Source organism: Anopheles gambiae, chromosome 2 (assembly GCF_943734735.2).
Source record: "Anopheles gambiae chromosome 2, idAnoGambNW_F1_1, whole genome shotgun sequence".
In the NCBI taxonomy this organism is placed as follows: Eukaryota; Metazoa; Arthropoda; class Insecta; order Diptera; family Culicidae; genus Anopheles; species Anopheles gambiae.
The window spans coordinates 111056492-111070810 of NC_064601.1; the positions used below are offsets into that span (position 1 = coordinate 111056492).

General features: G+C 47.7%; 1 protein-coding gene and 1 long non-coding RNA gene across 12 annotated transcripts in view; one reads left to right on the forward strand and one right to left on the reverse strand.

Annotated features, from left to right (window-relative positions):
- Positions 1 to 29: 29 nt before the first annotated feature.
- Positions 30 to 3420, reverse strand: LOC133391285 (uncharacterized). Its single transcript, XR_009764779.1, has 6 exons — positions 3214 to 3420; positions 2882 to 3014; positions 2030 to 2809; positions 1576 to 1944; positions 625 to 1508; positions 30 to 530 (listed from the first exon to the last, which is right to left on the reverse strand). It is a non-coding gene; the product is annotated as an uncharacterized LOC133391285 (long non-coding RNA).
- The window catches only part of LOC1270015 (sodium channel protein 60E), a 127260-nt gene continuing 113382 nt past the window's right edge, over positions 442 to 14319 (forward strand). For 9 of the 11 annotated variants that reach the window (XM_061644114.1, XM_061644123.1, XM_061644122.1 and 6 more), the window contains exons 1-2: positions 442 to 504; positions 3420 to 4378. The gene's annotated coding sequence lies outside the window, so the exon portion shown is untranslated. Of the gene's footprint in view, positions 524 to 3419; positions 4379 to 14319 lie in introns of all 11 variants that reach the window. The other 2 variants (XM_061644116.1, XM_061644115.1) reach the window with 2 other exon arrangements.

Below are 14319 nucleotides of genomic sequence, written 5' to 3' on the forward strand. Positions count from 1 at the left end.
AGCAAAGCGCTTTCCGAAAGCGGCTGCTATGATGTTTTCCCGAGCGGAGAGCAACACTTTCCCCATGCGGCAAACAACCGGTCGTCTCGCTCTAACCTACGTCACCAGATCCGATCGATTTCCACAGTGCAGCAGCAGCAGCAGTGGCAGGAAAAAAGGACTCGCGCCTTCCCCTATCGTACTCACCGTACTTCCCCTGCCGCTTACATCCCGGTGCTCCGGTACTGTTGCGCGCTGCGTGCACACGGCGGGAGCTTTTCCACTTCGGAGGGGGTCCACTCTGCCGTGTTATTACGTCAACCGATGGGCCCATGTGAAACCGAAAGCCTGTGCGAACGGGACGGTACCATATCGTCGTCGTCGTCGTCATCATCATCATCGTCAGCAGCAGCAGCAGCAGCATCATCGTACCCGAGTGCGCTCCTGCGGGCATCCGGAATTCGCGTACCGGCCGCGCGCTCGGGTCTCGGCTACTCACTCAGTAGCCGGAGAGATTTCATGCGGGTTGGTAGACGTTGCCGCTGTGCGTGCTGCAGAAAAAGCACAAGGGAGAACTTGTGTAGAGAGTTCATACACTACTTAGTGTCTGTTGAGCAACAGAACCAAGACCTCCCTCCTCCTTACCCTGGGGATGGTGTTTGTGTGTGCGTGTGTGTGCCTGTGTGTGTGTGTGTGTGTGTGTGTGTGTGTGTGTGTGTGTGTGTGTGTGTGTGTGTTTGTGGATTAGGATTGTTCGGGAAACGGTGCAGGAAAACGGAAAGGGGAAGGGAAACACAACAGCAGGATCACAGAGACGGAAGAAAAATCCTAGCAGCCGGACTAGGCCCTGCTCCGGTGAGGTCCTCCGCTGACCCCTTTTTTCCCTGGATTTTTCTCCGTCCTTTCTCCTCCTCCTTCACCGCCGTGTGCCGTGCATGTGTCACGCCAATTCTCGTTTGCTTTTTCAAACCTGAACGTATGCTACAAGGGAGGGAGGGAACGGGAGTGAGACGAAAGTGCAAAACGAGCCAGAATTAGCAATGTGGTGGTGGCGGCTGGTGTGCTAACGGAAGCGCACGGTACCAGCAGTAGTGCGCGAAGGGGTCGAGTTTTTTCTTACCCATTTCAGGCGTGTGCGAGTGTGTGTGTGCGTTTGTTCTTGTGTGACTCCATCCCCCCCAAAAGGAAGTCGGTGGTAGACACTTCACAGGGTGTCCTTTAATTTGTCGCGTTTGGAGGAGGTCCTTTTTGTGTGTGTCTGTGCGCTCCGCTCGCATCGGTGGTCCAGGTGGCGACACGGTGCTCGGGACATGAAGTGAAAGGGATTTGGTGCTCACTGGACCGTGCACCGGGTCTTGTGCCGTGAAATTTGAATGGTGTTCCCTCTATTCTTCCCTCTGGAGGTCTCGCTGAGGTGCTTGCTGTGCGTGGGGATTGCGTCCTATCCCTCTCCCATGTGTCTCCCAGGCACGTCCCGGGCAAACGGTGAAGTTTGACGATACGCAATCCAAAAAGGCATGCTGATTGCCCTACGAAACAGAAAAATCCGTTAAACCGTTGTTTCGTGACCATGCTCGCTAAGCTTTTACCGCTCACCAACACACAGTTCCGAGCGGGTCACGGGGGAGGTCTTTTCGGTGTGGAATGGCCAACCTTCTTTTTTTTTCTTCATGCTGGCGCTGCTGGTTCGATTGCGTGCGTTGCGAATAATATGGGCACTCGGTGGCACGATTTTCCACTTCGCCAACTCATTTGGTCCAAGCGCGGGCTTGGCTGAGTGTGTGTGTGTGTGTGTGTGTGTGTGTGTGTGCTGGTGTGCGCGACTTTTAGACGACAAAAAGCATACTACAAATGGAAGAAACACTGGAGCATGATGAATGTTGAACCGATGCCGAGGCTGCCCTTTTGTCTTCCAGTTTACACGCTCTGGCAGCACAGCGCATACACAAAGGAAGGATGGACATACTAGGAAAAAGAGAAAAAATGCTTTTGTTCGAAAAAAAGGGAAGCAAACGGGAAGCGTCTTCTCTAAAACTAAACAAACACTCACAGTACACTTTCTCCTAACGACACCAACGGGTAGCGAGAAGGTGCTGCTGACGGTTCTGTCCACAGCTCGCGGGTGTATAATCCTGGCGCTGCAGTGTGTCGTAGGATATGAAATTCAGCCCAACGTAAGAATTTTATGGCACACTGAGCAATCTCTGTTTGCGAGTGTGAAAGATTGCACTTCTTGCAGCGCGTGGTGGCTTCAAGAAAGTAGGAAAGATTCTCCCTCACTGTTACTGTCCCCGCGGAAACTGTCGCTAGTCACGCCAGCCCGTAACGCAGCGAAGTGAGTGTCCCCGTTTTGGCCCTATCGCTGCACTGATTCAACGCGCTATGTCTTCCGTCTTTACCGGCGCAAACCGACTGCCGCCCCCGGGGAGGTGTTGTGAATGCGATTTTCGTTATCATTCCTACCCAATTTCCTTCCCACATTAATGCTGGGGCTGGTTGGAATTTGCTCGTTATCGTAAGGCTCGCGCTTACTTTGTTGTGCTGTTCAAGTGGCGCACCACGAGCGCTTCGATAATCAGGAGTGTTGTCCCCCCGTTGTCTTGTGTCGCGCATCCGCCACTTTGATCCTGTTAATCCAGTAGAGGTCGTCTCATTTGCCTATCGGAAAGCTTGCCGTGGCTCGAGCTATGCAAAGACCGAGGTTTGCTTCTTGAGCAACATGTTGTGGTCGCATGGGCTCATTTCCATAGTCGTTGTCCTATGCCACTTGAACACGTTCGTCCTTTCGTGTGTTTGTGTGCTATCGTTGATCGTTTGAAGATCCAGGGCTCTGGTGAAAGAAAAGAGCATCAAGAACGGGAAACGTTGAACGCGTACGATACTGTAGGAAATGTGGACTTACCGGGTGTCTGTGTGTATGTGTACTAGGAGGGATATTTGGTGAAACATTGCTCCTCGCGCTGAAGTGTCCGTGTTCACTCTTGGAAGACTCCACAAGATCGACAACAATTAAAAGCAGCTGGCTATGAAGGAACCTGCAAAAGAGAGAAGAGGCAAAAGTGTAAACATGGATTAAGCCCGCTTCGCTACTACTACTGCTGCTATGTTTATCCACTCTTCACGGTGAAGATCTCCTCTCGTCCGTTTTCAAACAAAGCAGGCTTTGCTGCACCATTGCTCGTGGTGCTGGTAAATATTGGCCCCGGAGACACAAGCACATACACACACACATACCACGTCATCATCAGTATCCCGAGGCGGCGCAGTTGTGGCAAAGAACACTTGCTGCTGCTGGGTTTTGTGGCAGCATTCCTACCGGAGTGTGTTACGGTTGGTCAACCGGTAATCGATCCGGTGAACCACCCCGAAAACCTGGTGCGCGCGTTTGCATACCACAGCTAACGTCATCGTTTTCACTTCTTTCACACAACGCTACACAGCGACCGCGTCGTCCTAGCAAAAACCTCGTAGGAAGGCTGCCCGTGAATGAAATAGTGATTATCCACGCGAGCGAGCGAGAGGGAAAGGAGTACCGGAAAAGCGAAGCGTTTCCTCCCCCCCCCCTCGGAGCGGTAAAGGAAAAGCAATATGTTCGTGTGTGAGTGTGTGTGCTTTTGACAGGTGTGAGTTTTCAATTAGTGTCACCGCGTGTAAACCCCCTTCCCCCCCCCGTCGATGGCGGTACCTGAGGTCAACAATACACCATCGCGCTGACAACAACACGACCGCCGCTGGTGTTGGTGTGCGGTGGGGCGATCAAAGTGACCAGATCTGGTGGCGCCTCGAAGCGGCGCCATATTTAAGCCGATTAGTTTCCCCGGATGTCGGGGTTTGCAGATTGCGTAGCACCCCGTGTGTTTGTGAGTGTTTAATCTGTGTGAAAATAGGGCCACGCAATTGAGCATTGCAAAACACACAGCAGGCTGGTAAAGGATAGTACCGACATCTACATCTTCATTGCGGGTACGTCACACCGGCGGATGAAGAATTGGATTAGAAACGGCAACACCATCATCATCGCCATCCAAGCAGACAGTGGATTAGTTGCTGCTGCGAGCGTTACCAGTCGCTGGAGTAAAACAGCTCCAGCAACACGGTTTTTAGTGGATCCGATATCTCGCGTGTGACAAGTGACGACAAATGTAGTGGCTGGTGGTGGCGTCCTTTCCGGCCCGCAGCAGTGAAAGCACAACGCGCTTCAGCGAGGTGTAGAATTTAAATATGGCCGCCGGTGCCGGTACTACTTTACCGCTACAACTGTGAGGTGTGTTGTACAGTTGTTTCGAGTGCGAAGGAGAACGACATCATCCACCACAGCGTTGGGGCAAAACTATCGCGTTCTTAAACGGCTGGTGCCCAACATCCGCCATACCGACGTCACAGCTGGGGCGTAATGAGGGTAAGTAGATTTGATGCATAATTACAGATAAACCTAGAGCGACCCTCTCTCCCTTTCTCTCTCTCTCTCTCTCTCTCTATACGCTCATCATACTGTCCTCGGAAGTTAGTGGTGGCCCTATTACTACCAAGGGCCACCGGTTGCTGGTGGTGTGGTACGTACGCGACAACTTATTACTTTATCACCACAAAAGACTCGCTACGTTGGACACCCGCGCCACCCTTGCCCAGTTCCCCAGACCGCGCGGTTGAGAGACAGCAAGCGCCACAGGGTGTGTGGGATATTAATGATCGCGTTTACTAGACGTTTCACTTGATGTCGGGAGGAGGCGTTGATGTTATTTGTACGAAGTTCTTTTTATGTATGTGTGTGGGAAATTCATTGCAACACCCACCAACATACTCTCTTTGGTGGTAGTATTTGGCTGGTGTGTTGGTGGTCAACGCAATTGTTGCTTTTACATTGGTGCTGACGGTTTGCTCGTACATTAGAGCCCGCAGCCAGTTGCTCCCCTGATGGACACAGACAGATAAGCAAGAACGAATGTACATTAGCCCGGGCGGGTGGTCTGGTCAGTGGTGTTGGTGGTGAAGGATAAGATTGCTTCCTTTTTTCTTCCCGCTCCAGAGAGGGTGGGAATGACAAATAGTAGATAATGGATGTGGTCGGAATGAGTAGCTAGAGGGAACGACTGGTACAGTTATTGGGAACTTTGGTTAATGTTGATATGACTGACTATGTCTTACTTCTTCTTCTTATGTCTTACTAAGGACATCTTTGTTTTATAGGAGATATTTTTGTGTATTTGTGTGAGGAAATGAGATTTTCAAGAAATCCTCACCTCAAGAAATCAGATTTTCTGCTTATTGTCATTTCCAAGAATTGGGGTTTCAAGTTATCTTCTTTCACATCTTGCTACACTTTTGACCGTCAATCAAAAACGGCTCCATATTGCTGCCGGCTATCGCACTTACACAGTGACCCTCTCGCAGCCCCTCTCCTGTCTAATTCCCGAAAAACGCTCCCGATCCTCATAAAAGCCCTGTTGCTGAGATGTACCTAAATGTGAGGCTCTCGCTCAGGCATGTGGATAATCACTATTTACAAAACTTGGCTCATTGTTTCCCGGGCGTTGCGTTCCTCGTACGTACCCTGCAGCGCGCTCATTTCCCAAAAACCGAGCAAACCGCTCCCAGCCAAAGCGACTTCAACGACCGTAATGAACGTGATTCGGACGGAAAGTTTCGACACTCAGGAAAATGCCCTATACTACCTTACCGTGGGCATAACCGCTGAGCGGACGGGTTTTTTGGGCCAACTGCCCGCAGGTACCGTGTGTTCGGGGCAATTCTAGGGCATATAGCCCGTGACGTAGGGGCCCTGGTGCCGGTTAATTAAGCTCCACAAACATACATATAAAACAGACACTTGAGGGGCAAGAGTTTTGTTGGAAAAGACATCAACCCGTGAGCATCTTCAAGCAACCCACCGGTCCCACTAAGCACTTGTTGTGCTGTGGAGTGACATGAGCAGCAAAGCGGCATCGAGAGGTTAATGATGCTCAGGGAACACTCCCACACTGATGACCCCCTCGGAGCATTCAGGGCTTTAGAACCTCCATTACCGAGCGTAATGAAGAAAAATTAAATTTTACCAACTCTCTCCCCTCCACTTAAACGATAGCGCGGTCAAGATCGCTTTTCTGGTTAACTTGAAACCTTTTGCTTGCTTTCTTTCCTTTGCGTTGCGGAATTGTTAGAAATAACTTGCCTAGACAAAGTTGCCTGAAAAAAATAGCTTGCCAGAATGTTCAACCGGAAGAGGTGGAAAGATACTCGGGCGGGCTAGAAGAGGCACAATTCTTGAGCCGGCGTTGTTTTTCCGGCTAGGCAAAACTTTTATGAATACTTAAAAACAATCAACAGATAATACTTTGGCCAGCTCCGCAGCGGAGCGGAAAATTCGGTTCGGTAAACATTGAAGCCGAGTTCCGGTGCGCAATACGCGTGTGTCCGGGAGTGGCGAAGGCGTCAGCCACCTCTGAAGAGATTCTCGGGTAGAGGAAGATGGCTAAAGGCAGCTTTAGTTGGGCTGGACACGTGCTGCAAAGGCCGTGTTCTGTGTATCTAATCCGGACGGAAACCGGACCTTAATGTTCTGGGTTCTTCGTCCATCCGTTTGTGGAGGTTTTTATGCTTCTTAGTATTGCTACAAGCTTTGGGCATTGTTTTGCTGTGTGTAGTCAGCTTTTCTCGTTGCTCTTGCAATCGTGCAGTTTGATAAAAAGGATTAAATAAACGGCATTTTTGTCTCACTTCAAATTTGGAGAAGTTGCAACTGATGACATAAAAATTCCCTGCCACGCTTAAGTGTGGGGCACTTGCAGGCATTCCGGTAAAGCCCCTTCCCCCTCCCTACCTTCACTCGATGACAGGTCGGGACCGTGAAAGGCTTTTAATTTGCATCCATTCAAGGAATTAATTCGAAATTAACCGACAAACTTCATTAACCACTCATTAAATCTGAGCTATGCTAAGCAGCCTCCAAACTGCTGCCAAAACCGGCCACAGGCCGGGACTGGATCAAACTTTTCAGCGTTGACGGTGACGGAGACTGATTGACACGAACATTGAGTGGGGGAGGGGGGAGATCTCATCATCCTTCCCTCCACTACTCTTATTCACTCCCTTCGCTCTCAGCAAGCGTGGCGGAATTTTCTGACGCTCTGTTCGCACGAAAATAGCTTTTCGATGGAATGGACTTTTGAGCGTTTGGAATCAGCTCGCAATAGGAGGAAGGGACACCTTCTACCACTCCGTTCGGTGCTTCAGACTTAACAATTCGTAACAGTGCTCGGTATGTAATGAAATTCCTCGCTGGAATGGCGATTTCATACTCTCACCGTCCTCGTCCATCGACAGCTTCTACAAGCTTGTACTCCCTATTGGAGTGGAATATTTAACTACCCCGAAAAGAAGTGAAACGACATGTCCTGAAATTTCACCGCTCCGGTCCTCGGGAGATTAGGGTTTGGCTTTGGTCGAATGGGAAAATAATTGGAAATAATTTGTGCCACGATCCGTCCCCGGCTCGCAACGCAACTGACACCTGGTGCCGGTTTCGTGTTAAAATGCGAATTTTCAACCAATGTCGGTGCTGTTCAAGCGGAGGGAAGGAGGCGTTGGGAGGGGGGAGGGGCAATAGGTAAGAGTTGGAAGAAATATATTCAAACATTATCCATCAGCTGGGATCTCCTGACGCAATAAAGTCTGTCGCGTTCGGGCGCTCGGAAGAACTGGGCTAGGAAAACAAGCGACGAACTGTCGTTAAAAAGTAATGGTGCTCTCGGTATAAACTTACAGTACAAATCGATAAAATGTTGCTGACCATTTTGCTCGTAGCGCGAATCATGCCCCCCATTCCCCCCCCTCCCCCACCCCCCCCTGGTGGTGGTTGTGGTCCATTCCTCCCAAGCTCCTCTCCACAAGATGGATGACCGTGGGTTCGGGCTGGGTATTAAAATGAGATATTTTCATGGCTCAAGGGGGAGCAAACCCTTAATCGATGAAGCATGGGTGGCGGAGCATGGGTATTTTTAAGGTCCCCATTCTGCACGGCAAGCTTTTTTTATGTTTGTTAATCAGATGGTTGCTGTTCTGTGTGAGTGTTGGTGTGAGTGTGACCGCGTTTAAAGAAGGTTAGAAACCCGCGGTAAATAATTTTTCCCACTAAAGCCCTTGAGGGGTGCTTGTGTGTGTGTGTGTGTGTGTGTGTGTGTGTGTGTGTATGTGTATGTGTGTGTGTGTGTGTGCTTGTGGTGGTGAGGAGGTTGGGCATAAACATGAAACCGAAAAAATGAAAATTTGTGTTGCAGAAGTTTCATCGTCTCGCGTAAGAAAGCAAGGAAAAAAAAAAGATTGCTTCCCATTCTTGTAACGGGGCGCGCGTTGATGTGAGCCGCGCACAATCGATCGATTTGGGTGTTTCGGAGAGGTTTTTTTTTGGTGGTGGAAAAACATGATCGATTTTCTTCCCACAAAAGGAGGCATGGGGGCTTCTAGTTCCCCTCTCCAGGCAGCTTCGACAACATTGCTTGGAGATGATGGGAACAGATAGAGTTTGATTAACTTTTCCTTCATCTTCAGGGCTTTGGAAGGGGGGGGGGGGGGCGTTTCTAGCAGGGAAGGGTGATGGTGGTGGTTTCCTTTCTTCATCAGTATTGGATGAGTGTTGTGTGTAGCTCATTTTTTTGCTCACTCCTTACCTTACATTTTCCCCTTCCAAAATAAAAGAAAAACAACCGGTTTGGCAGCAAAACCGGATGCTTTGGTTGAGGTTTGGTTTTGACGTTTGGAAAGGTAAATTTGTTATTCAAATTTCAGCACACTTGGGTGTTTGTGTGTGGGTGTGGGTCCTTAGCATTCACGATTAGCAAAGCATTTGCGTGCAGGGTTAGCAGGGGGTACGGCACAGTAAAAGATCGTTTTGAGGTGCTAACGCAATGCTAAGAAAGAACGATACTAAAAAAAACCCACTACACAACCACAGCCAGCTCGTCTCGCACAGAAGAAGTATAGGTGTAGCCGCAGAAAAGGGCGAAAAAAAATAAAAAAAGCGAATTTTCCAAAGTTAATCGAAGCACTCGACTTTGCCTCCGATGGCTTTTGCGCGCGCGTGTGTGTGAGTAAAGTGTCGAGGTGAGCACCTTTTTTGTGTTTAGCCTCTTCTGGAGTCAGAGCAATTTAGCGCTACCTAACAAAAATGAGAGAAAAAGGGCGATACAAAGAGGGAGCGAGAGAGATAGAGCGAGAAAGGAACAGATCTTGAGCAGGGTACGGTTTGCGGGGCAACTCTGTTATGGTACTTTGTTTTTCTATATTGCAACCATTTGGGGTTAAATATTCATCCAATAGCGCTCGAGCGATGAAATTGTGCAGCAGAAAAATACATTAAAAATGCAGAACAACTTACTCCCCCTCCCCCCCCCCGCGGCCTTCCCCTTCCATTCTGCTCTCACTGGAGTTGGAGTGTATGAGATCCGGTTTCGAATTGGAAATTGCCGGGGCGGGGAGATTAATTTCCACCATAGAAATCATCCATATCATCCCGGAAGTGGCGAGTGGGAGGCTTGTGGCTTTGTAGCAATCGGATTAATATTCATGGGACATGGGCTTTCTTTTGTTTTGAGCGAAAGGTATCATTCGATCGGGCGGGTTTCCATGCGACCCCGGTTGGGTGTAAATTATCGATTTTGGGCTTACCCTCAACCTCACCAATGGAGATGAGCTGTGTTGTGTATCACAACGGGTTGTGTGGGATGCTTTTAATTTAAATTGCCAATCCTCGTTTGAACAGATTTAAAAATTAGCTTGGCTAATGTATTATCCGGTGTTTATATTTAATTAACGGTAGCGTCCCATTGCCGGTTGGCAAATTTGGTTTAGCCGATCATCACATATTTCTGATTGCTGGATTGCAGAATAGTGTTAAGGCCGGGCTACATTGATCGTACTCTCTGGTGTAATTTTGATTTTCACTAGCGCATCTGGCGGCGGCTGACCGAAGCATTTTTCCAAACAATTTGGAGCCGCTTCAGAAAATATGTTGTTTTTCCATGTTTTTTTACCTTAACTGGACTGGAAAAGCTTTGTAATTGATAGATGAATATGTTGTGCAAGTATTTCAGCCGTTTTCGCATCGAAAAACGGCGAAAAAACTAATTAATTTTGAGATCCGGCACGTCCATTCCCTTGAAGACGAAAAAAAAGCTTCCACCAGCCGCCGCCAGATGCGCGGCCTTTAAGGCCGGGCTACATTGATCGTACTCGCAAGTGTAATTTTGATTTTCACTAGCGCATCTGGCGGCGGCTGACCGAAGCATTTTGCCAAACAATTTGGAGCCGCTCCAGAAAATACGTTAATTTTCCATGTTTTTTACTTAAATCGGAGGAGAAAAGTTTTGTAAAACGTAGATACACATGTCTTGCACGCATTGCATCCATTTTTGCAATGGAAAACGATGGAAAAACTACTTAATTTTGAGATCCGGCAGGTCCATTCCCTCGATGACCAAAAAAAGCTTCCACCAGCCGCCGCCAGATGCGCTAGTGAAAATCAAAATTACGCTTGCGAGTACGATCAATGTAGCCCGGCCTTTACACTTGAGGTGGTTGTAGAAAAATATAAAAATACAATAAAAGGGCTTAATTTGAAATATCGTCTAGATGATTCTTGTCAATCGTTTAAATTTCGGACGTAATGTCTTGTTGAAATGTAGTTTATTCTGCTCTTTTCAGGACCTTTTTAACTATGCAAGTATGTAAACAATAAAAAAGAAGTAACTAAATATCTTGAAATCACCATCTTTGAATATAATTTACACCCTCTTTTGTGCTCAAGATCGAATCACACTCTATCGAACTGATAATCATGGGTACAAGAAACCTTTCCAAAGGTAGAAATGGTGAAAAAGGATAATTATCAAATTCATTCACATTTATCAGCAACCGTGTGCTGTGCTACCTTATTATCCATCCTTTCTTTAACTTTACTAACCACCAACATTTACTTCCTTAAAACAATGAATGAAACCACCAACGTCCCACACAGTGAGGGAGCAATTTCCAGCGGAAGCAAAACTGTACAACAAAGAAATACTGAAAAAAAAGGATAAAATGGTAGCCATAAAAGTCCATCCATTGGAAAAGGGGCAATAATTTTGAAAAAGCAATAATAAAAAAGCACAGAGACAAAGCAAGGGAAAGGACTGACGAAAGGGACTGTACAATGAAAAGTGTAAACTTTAGAGCTACAGGGGGGAAAAAAGAAGGAACACCCACCACCGGTGCAGACGAAAAAGTTACCGTTGATGAGGAAATCAGTTTATACCACCCGTGGGAAATGGTGCCGTGCAACGGTGACGTAGCAGCAGCAGCAGCAGCGCGCGGTACAAATCGAACGATGACGTACGAAGGGCAACACCGTCGGTGAGATACGAATGTGTACCCAAAGCCAATCAAACAAGTGAACCCCATCCGTGCCACTTTGGACCTTCTTTTTGCCCCAAGCCCAGTGTCCCAGCGTGGTCGGGGGCATATATACGATTTCGAACCTGCAAAGCGAACTGCCACGCGAAGGGCAGCCTGGTACTAGTAGTGTGACGCCGCCTTTTTTTACGACCGTACCGACTTTACGAGCACCTTGTGGTGAGCGTCTTTTTTTGCTTCTCCACTTTTTAGTTGATTCTGAGGTGTTTTTTTCTCTCTCTTCAAAAAGCACGTTCGCCCGCGTTTTGCCCGTTTAAGGTAGCGCGCTTTTCCGTTCACCTTAAAATCGGAGCAGTTTTCCCCCGCGCGCAACCAGTGTGTTGGAGGCTATTTCCGGCTTTGCTCCTGGGAATTGGCCGGTACGGCCGGTTGGACCGTTGTTGCTGTACTTGTCCGTGCCGCTGAAAGGACGCGCTTTAAGCGTGAAGAAGTGTTCCCGACCAGAGGTTTTAGCGGGAAGCAAGCAAACCCACAGAAAGCGGCGCTAATCCGTCCATTTCCGTTTTGCACTCAGCACTTGCACAGGCGGCACAATTTGCTGGCTGTCCACCGCGCTGTTGTTCGGCGGTAGGATAAGGACGTTTATGTTGCTCGTTTGTATGGGGTGTGGTGGTGTGCCATGTGTTTTTTTTGTAGTTGTTGCTATTGCCACTTCTTGCTTTTAAGAGAATTTCAAAATCGCGCGTCTTAACGTGTCCCAGGCCCCAGTGGATGGGAGGTGGAGCTCGTTACCGTTGTGCACTGTGAAGCAGTGATTTCCCACGGTCAAATTGTGTTGGGTGAAGTTTTTCTTGCTTTTCCAGCGAATAGTTTACTGCTGGAAAGAAGGTGTGTGTGTGTGTGTTGTTGCTACTTGTTTGCTTGCTTTTTTTTGGGTTCATTTTCTTCCTTTCATAAGGAGCCAGTCACTATTAGCGAACGAAGGTGTTTTTCAATCACCGTCTTCGGTCGGGTGTGCTGCGGAAATGGTGTAAAGTTTGGGTTAAAATTCGCTTACCGTTTTGCCAGGGGGCAGCTTGCTGCGACAGCTTATGGCTTTATTAAGTTTGGTGTGCAGCAGTGTTGTTAGGGGGAGGGGATTGGCTGGGTGATTGAACCCGCGGTCTCTCTTTCTCTCTGTACATGCATTGCCAGTGCTGAACGGCGGTGGTACACTTCAACGAGGTGCTAAAACGTCATAAAAACTCATGCAAGCAATTTCAAGCCTCCCGGGGTCATTACTATTTTGTTTGGTAATAAAGCGTTGGCAAATGGGAGGTGTTCGGCCCTTACGAACACCGTTTTAAGAGTGGAAACTTGAAGGAGTTATTTTTAAGTGTGATAAGTAGACGTTCACATTACGGAGCTTTATGGTTTTCTTTTTTTTGTTGGTTTGTGGGCATACAGTTTTGCTTTTTTATTTCAATTTCAAGCCTCATTTAAGGTGTCTGATCCTAAAAATAGACGTATAGTAGTTTGTACGAGTGTTACTGCATACATTTAGGCGCTAAGTGTTTGTCTTATGCTTTGTTGCATACATTTAGGCGCCCAGTGTTTACTATAAGTAGCTTAAATGCGATAAACAATTATTTCTCTTGTTTAGATTAAAAGCTATTGTTCATTTATCAATTATGCTTATGTTAATCTTTTAAAATGAAATACTAACAATGTGCAATTGAAGCTTGATAACACCATTCACAGCTAATTGCAGGTATTTGGTTCTTCGAACCAGAACAAAGCTTACTAGTTCTACCCAATTATGAACAAACACTGGTTGGCTGGCCTTTTTTAGGCACGCTCGCTTCCAAAACTTCCTCCATAAAGCAGACCAAACACTAGGGACAGTTAAACACCTTTACTACAGGTGTTGTAATTGTCTCATTTGATAATAGCGCGATCGCGGTTTCACGCCTACATGACGAGCAAAGAACTGTTGAAAAGACTGTCTGCTTTACCATTTTTACACCACTATCCGGTGGGAACGGTTTGTTCCGCTGGGGAAGCTTTCTCTCTCCTTCTATGGCGTGCACTTTATTCGAAGCTCACGGGCTAACAATCATGAATAAAGAAGGAAGGCTGGTTCCAGGCACTCACACAGCGCCAGGCAGGAAATTGAGCAGTGTTCAAAAGTTTATTATCTCCGGGGAAAATGCGTGTTTTCAAATCCGCCGCCCATCATTGAGGTGAAGCTTACGGTTTTGTGTTGCCCTTTTCTTTGCCTGTGTTTTTGTTCGTATTATTTACCAGCTTTAGTTGCAAAAATCGCTCCATTCGTGCTCGTGTGTGTGTGTGTGGGAGGTGAGAGCCACCGTGTGCAGCCACCAAAGGGAATTCCATCCCAATCGGGCGCCCCGCGTGCAGGATCAGAGCGAATCGATGAAAGCTTACCTTTTTTGTACAATTTCATCTCGCCTTTTTGTGTTATTCACTTGGGTAGAAAATTGTATGTGTGGGGAGAGAGAAGGCTGAACGGAGGGCACGAAACGGGGGTATAGCCTTTTGACTATCGCCATGTGTGCCAGGCGTAAGATTTTTACCGGAGGGAGGCAAAGCCAAAAAACCTTCACCACCGTCGTCGTCGTCGTCGTCGTTGTTGTCGTGGTTTGTACAAAGCAGGGGGAATTGCCATCGTTGAACGGGGTTAAAAACAATCGAGCCAAGTGGGACTGATTCTACAGTACCTTTTTTGTTGCTTTAAGTGGTGAAAAGTCGACAAAAGCTTAAAGCAGGCCGAAAGGAACGAGCATGCGAAGGGAGCTGATCCAGAAAAATAAAAACAAATAATTGCAATAAAGCCGATAATTTACGGGGAAAATTAAAGAAAATTACTTTCGGGTACGGTGAGCAAAATTGGATTAGACCGTGAGGTGTGTGGCGGGTTTGCGTGATAATACAGCAGGCGTGAAGCGTTGAGCA